This window comes from Taudactylus pleione, unplaced genomic scaffold, assembly GCF_031769625.1.
Source record: "Taudactylus pleione unplaced genomic scaffold, aTauple2 ptg000659l, whole genome shotgun sequence".
Taxonomy (NCBI): Eukaryota; Metazoa; Chordata; class Amphibia; order Anura; family Myobatrachidae; genus Taudactylus; species Taudactylus pleione.
The window spans coordinates 1,967,943-1,973,942 of NW_028285061.1; positions in this window are offsets into that span (position 1 = coordinate 1,967,943).

Here is a 6,000-nt window from a genome sequence, read left to right on the forward strand (position 1 = left end):
CTTTCCACATGATATAAAAGAAAACGTGACTCATCAGACCAGGCCACCACCTGCCATTGTTCCATGGTCCAGTGCTGATGCTAACGTGCCCATTGTAGATGCTGTCCGCAGTGGACAGGGGTCAACATGTGCATTCTGGGTCTGGTTCAGATCCACACGCAAAATGCCATTGCAGATACAATTTATCAAGGAGCGCAATTGTGAAAATATGCTTATGACTCACTCGCTGTCCAGGGCTAAAAGACACCCACTGAAAGCATTTCACGTTCACCGTTCCCACAGAGAACCAGAAATATTGGGCACAGATCAGGCAGCCATCAGCCTTCTGAGTAAGTCTAACATACAGCAGACATTGCGGGTCTCCAGACACGGAGGGCTCTCCTGCTATGAGCAGTGTTTAAACTGACATGTCTGCATTTTTCTAACCATCCCCCATTACCTCCCCCAAACACTGAGTACCTGTCACTCACTACGAGTGATTCCTCTGTGTGAACATAATTGTAAAGCAATCACTGTGCGTGCGTAATGCGGCTTACACGCATGCAAAATAGCTAACAATCGCTCAAACAGCATTAATATCGGCATTGCATGCGGATCTGAATCAGACCCTATGACAGGTCTGCAGCTACACAGCAAGCTGCAATGCACTTGTGACAGGGATGATTAGGCAGAGCTCATGACTGCAGGGAGACAATAGATGAGGCAGCAACAGCTCAGCCTCACTTCTGTATAGTCAGACACTGCTTGCAGTGCTGGGGATGGGGCCACACCACAGACAGCTGCACAGAAATGGCTAATAGAGGCATGCCTCTGAGTAATGGGGCATGCCTTGAGCATTGATGGACACCTTGAATGTATCATGTCACCAGGAAGTGCACTGCATGGTTTATAGATCGGAGCTCAGGCAGCAGCAGCAAGAGAAGACGCAGTGATGCAGCTAGGAGAATCAATGGACACTGAAGTTTAGTTTAATGAGGGGAGAGTTACAGTGAGTAGAGGGTGAGACAGGCTCCCAGCCATTGACCTCACTGCACATCAAAGACCTGTGATACACCTTGTTATCATAGCCAGCATTAACTTTTTCAGCAATTTAGCTGTGGAATCAGACCAGATCAGCTTGCAACTGCTCCCCACACGCATCAATGAGCCTTTGGAGCCCATGACCCTGTTGCTGGTTTACCGGTTGTACTTCCTTGAACCACTTATGGTAGATACTAACCACTGCATATTGGGAACACCCTACAAGAACTGCCGTTTTGGAGATGTGCTGACCCAGTAGTCCAGCCATCACAATTTGCCCTTTGTCGAACTCACTCAGATCTTTATGCTTGCCCATTTTTCCTGCTACAAACACCGCAACTTCAAGAGCAGACTGTTCACTTGCTGCCCAATATATCCCAACCCATGACCAGTGCCCTTGTAACGATATAATTAATGTTGTTCAATTCATCTGCCAGTAGTTCTCTTGTAAAGGTCCCCTTACACTAGCGACAGATTGTCACGATGCTGCGACCATGAAATGCTAGGTTGGAGGATCGATGAAATCCAACATGTTGGATTTCACTGATTTGCCAATCACGATAAAAGTATGATTGTGATTTGCAAATCGGTGAAATGTAACCTATAATTTCACTGCATTGCCGACCGGCAAATTGTCGTTCCTGATCCCATTGCAGGATCTGGCAATCTGTCGGCTAGTGTATGGCGGCCTTTGGCCGATGGGTGTATAATGAGACCACTATATCATGCTCTGCTCTATTGTTGGTTCCTGGCCTGAAACTACTACATCACTAAAGGGATGTTTCAATATTTTCTCTTAGAGTTCCAAGTAGGCTGCTATGCCATTTAATTTCTGAAGTGTTTAGTTCTAAAGTGTATTGAGTATTTAAAATTAATATCTGCGTTATACCGGAATTAAACTGAAGGAAAACCTACTGCAAGCCAATACTTACACAGATGGACTACACTCAAGCAACACAGTGAGTCAACAAAAATAACTCCAGCAGTCTGCATACTTTATTCCTCCAAGACTATTTACCTACTCTTTTCCACTACTTCGCCTATGTATTATACTGCCTAATTTTCTACCTCCCCTCTAAATACCTGCATCCTCTGCTGTGCTTTCCTGCCCTCCTCCTATTTGCTCACTTGCCATCCTTCGCTCTTGCCTTCCTACCTCCTCCCTGAGTTAGCCACCATGCCTCCTTGCCCCTGCCCCATACCAACCATCTCCACCGGTTCATGCCTTCCCCATAGATCTAGCCCACCTCCCCTCACCTACAACCTAGCCAATCTCATCCACATATCCCCCGCCACCTCCCTCCCATTCTCCTGTGCCCTCTGGAATACCAGATCTGTCTGCAATAAACTGCCCGCTATCCATGACCTCTTTATTTCACACACTCTAAATCTTCTCGCCATCACCGAAACCTGTCTCTCCTTCTCTGACACGACTGCTGCTGTTCTCTCCTATGGGAGCCTTTCCTTCACCACTCTGTCAGACCTGACAACCGCCAAGGTGGCAGAGTGGGCATCCTAATTATCCCCCAACTGCAACTTTTGCATTATCCCACCTCAGCCCTCCCTTTCTTTCTCCACCTTTTGAGGTCCACTCTATCTGTCTCTTCTACCCCATTCATCTCCCCCACCCAATTCTTTGACAACTTTGCTGCCTGGCTTCCCCACTTCCTCTCTGCTGACCTCCCCTCTATAATCCTTGGTGACTTTAACATCCCTATTGACATTACGAATCCTGCATCCACCAATTTTCTTGCCCTCTCCTCCTCCATTGGTCTTTCTCAATGGACCTTCGCCAATAACCACTGTCTTGGCCACTCCCTTGACCTTGTCTTCACCCATTGTTGTGCTCTCTCTGACTTCTCCAACTCTCCCTATCCCCTCTCTGACCACTATCTACTCTCCTTCAATCTCTCAACTCCTCCACTCCTCCCCTCACCCAAAGCCACCATCACCAGGCGCAATCTTGAGACTCTTGGCCCTGCTGTCCTGTCTTCCCTCCCAACCATGGCCTGCCCCAACCAGGCAGCCTCCTACAATATCACCCTCACTTCTGCACTTGACTCCGTTGCCCCCACCTCCTCTGTCCCCCTCCATCAGTCCAAACCGCAACTCTGGCACTCCAAACTAACCTGGTTTCTCCAAAAATAGTCACGCACCACCGAGCACCTCTGGAGGAAATCTCACTCTGGCGGACTTCCTTCACTTCAAGTTTGTCCTCTCTTCCTACAGCTTGGCCCTCTCCTTCGCCAAGCAATCCTTCTTCCAGTCGCTCATCTCCTCTCAGTCCTCCAATCCCCGCCGCCTCTTTGGTACTTTCAACACTCTCCTTTACCCAACCCTCCCATCCTCCCTCACTGCATTTGACTTTGCCTCAATTATAGAAGAGGAGGCAATCTGTCACATTATATCCTCCAATCTCCCTGTTGCAACCCCACCTCCCCCACCATGCGCACCTCCCGGCCACCCCACCTTGTGCTCCTTCATCCCCACAATGGGTGACGAGGTCCACTCCCTCATCTTGTCCTCTTCCCCCTCCACTTGCCCCCTTGATCCCCCTCCCTTCTCACCTTCTACGCTCCCTGTCCACCACCGCCTGCTTCCACCTTGCTCACCTTTTTAACTTATCTCTCTCCACCAGCATCTTTCCCTCATCATTCAAACATGCTCTTGTCACACCTATTCTTAAAAAAACTAACCTCAACCGGTCCTCACCCACCAACTACCGTCCCAATTCTCTTCTCCCTTTTACCTCCAAACTACTTGAGTGGCTTGTCTACAGCCGCCTCACCAGCTATCTGTCTGACAACTCCATCCTTGATCCTCTCCAATCTGGCTTTCGCCCACATAACTCCACTGAAACTGCCCTGGCCAAAGTCACCAATGACTTGCCTGCAGCTAAATCCAGGGGCCACTTCTCTCTGCTTATCCTCCTTGACCTCTTTGCAGCATTCAACACTGTGGATCATCCTCTCCTCCTCCTCACCCTTCAGACCTTTGTCATCTCTAATACTGTCCATGTCTGGTTCACCTCTTAACTCACCAACCGCTCCTTTTCTGTGTCTGCCTCCACCTCCGCCCCTTCCACCCTTCCCATTGGTGTCCCGCAGAGTTCTGTCCTGGGCCTCCTGCTCTTCTCCCTGTACACCTCTACACAAGGAGAACCCATCAGCTCCTTCGGCCTCCAATACCACCTCTATGCCGATGACACGCAACTATACCTCTCCTCTCTTGAACTCTCCCCTTCTGTCCTCTCTCAGGGATCCAGTTGCCTCTCCGCCATCTCTTCCTGGATGTCCGAGCTTTCTGTGAAGCTGGATAAAACCGAACTCATAATTTTTCCCCCTAATAGAGTCTTCACTCCAACCAATTTCGTTATTACTGTTGACAACACCATCATCTCCCCTGTCACCCAACTTCGCTGCTTGGATGTCACCCTTGACTCCACCCCCCACATTCAATCTCTGCCTCAAGTGTGTCAGTTCCAGCTATGCAACATCGCTCGCATTAGGCTTTTCCTCTCCCAGAATGCTACCAAACTGATTATTCATTCACTAATCATTTCTTGGCTCGACTACTGCAACCTTCTCCTCACTGGCCTCCCATGTTGCCATCTTGCTCCCCTCCAATCTGTTCTCAATGCTGCAGCTAGACTTATCTTCCTCTCCTGCCGCTCCACTTCCGCTGCTTCCCTCTTCCAAAATCGGCACTGGCTCCCATTCCCCTATAGAATCCTCTTCGAACTCCTCACCTTCACATACAAGGCCCTTTCTAGCTCCACTGCTCCCTATATCTCCGACCTCATCTCCTTACATACTCCCTCCCGCCCACTCCGGTCTGCCAATGACTGTTGCCTCTCCTCCATCCTGGTTACTTCATCTCATGCTCGTATCCAAGATTTTGCCCGTGCAGCCCCCCTTCACTGGAATGAGCTTCCTCGCTCGATCAAGCTCTCCCCGACCTTGCAGAGCTTCAAACGTGCACTGAAAACCCACCTGTTCACCAAAGCATACCCTTCCACCACATAACCATGTCACCAGGTCACTCTCCCTCCTGCCTCAGCCAACACTAACTTGCCTACTTCCTGCACTCAGATTCCCCTCTATACACACTCATGCCTCATATATTCTGTCTGTTTCCCCTCTCCCCTAGATTGTAAGCTCCTAGGAGCAGGGTCCTCCTCCCTACTGTCTCACAGCCCTCTTCTCAAGCAATTCAATGACAGCCTTCACCTTCCAAGCTGTATTGTGGATGGAGAATTGTGGTGCTAATTGTTACTTGTGCTCTGTTTAATTTTGGTTATTGTATTGTAAAGTAAGTTGCTGTGCACCCTGTAGTGTATGTACGGCGCTGCAGACCACTTGTGGCGCCCTATAAATAAAATGTAATAATAATAATAGGAAACATAAAGCATTAAGAACACAAAATTCAGTTTAAACAATGTATGAATAATCGCTTCAAACTAAATATTATTCACAATTAAGGCATCTTGCAATTGCAGAGTGTGCATCTGCCTCTAAATATGACATTTATAAATGTCATGACGGACTGCGAAGTAAATCACATCTTGCAAAAACATGTGCTGCAAGTAGACCGTGCAAGTCCTACTAATAAATGGCAAGTTCTGATTGGTTACTATGTATTACAGCAATATTGTGCAGCCTACTGAATAATACTGATATGTAGGGGTTAATGATTGATTACGTGTGGCTAAATCAGTGTTTCCCAAACTGGGTGCCTCAGGACAATTGCGAGGGTGCCACGGGTTGGTGGTCCAGTACCAAGTAAAATTATATTTAGTCAGTGTGATAGGCAAACCCAGTGCGCCAATCAAAAAATATGTGGACAAAAAGAAGCACAGCCCTGTCAACCACCACATAACTGAACCTACAGATGACATATAAGCACAATTTACTTCATTTAATTGTTGCTGAATTTCTCAATAAGAAACTTTTGGGCCAGGGGTGCTGTGTAAACAATGCT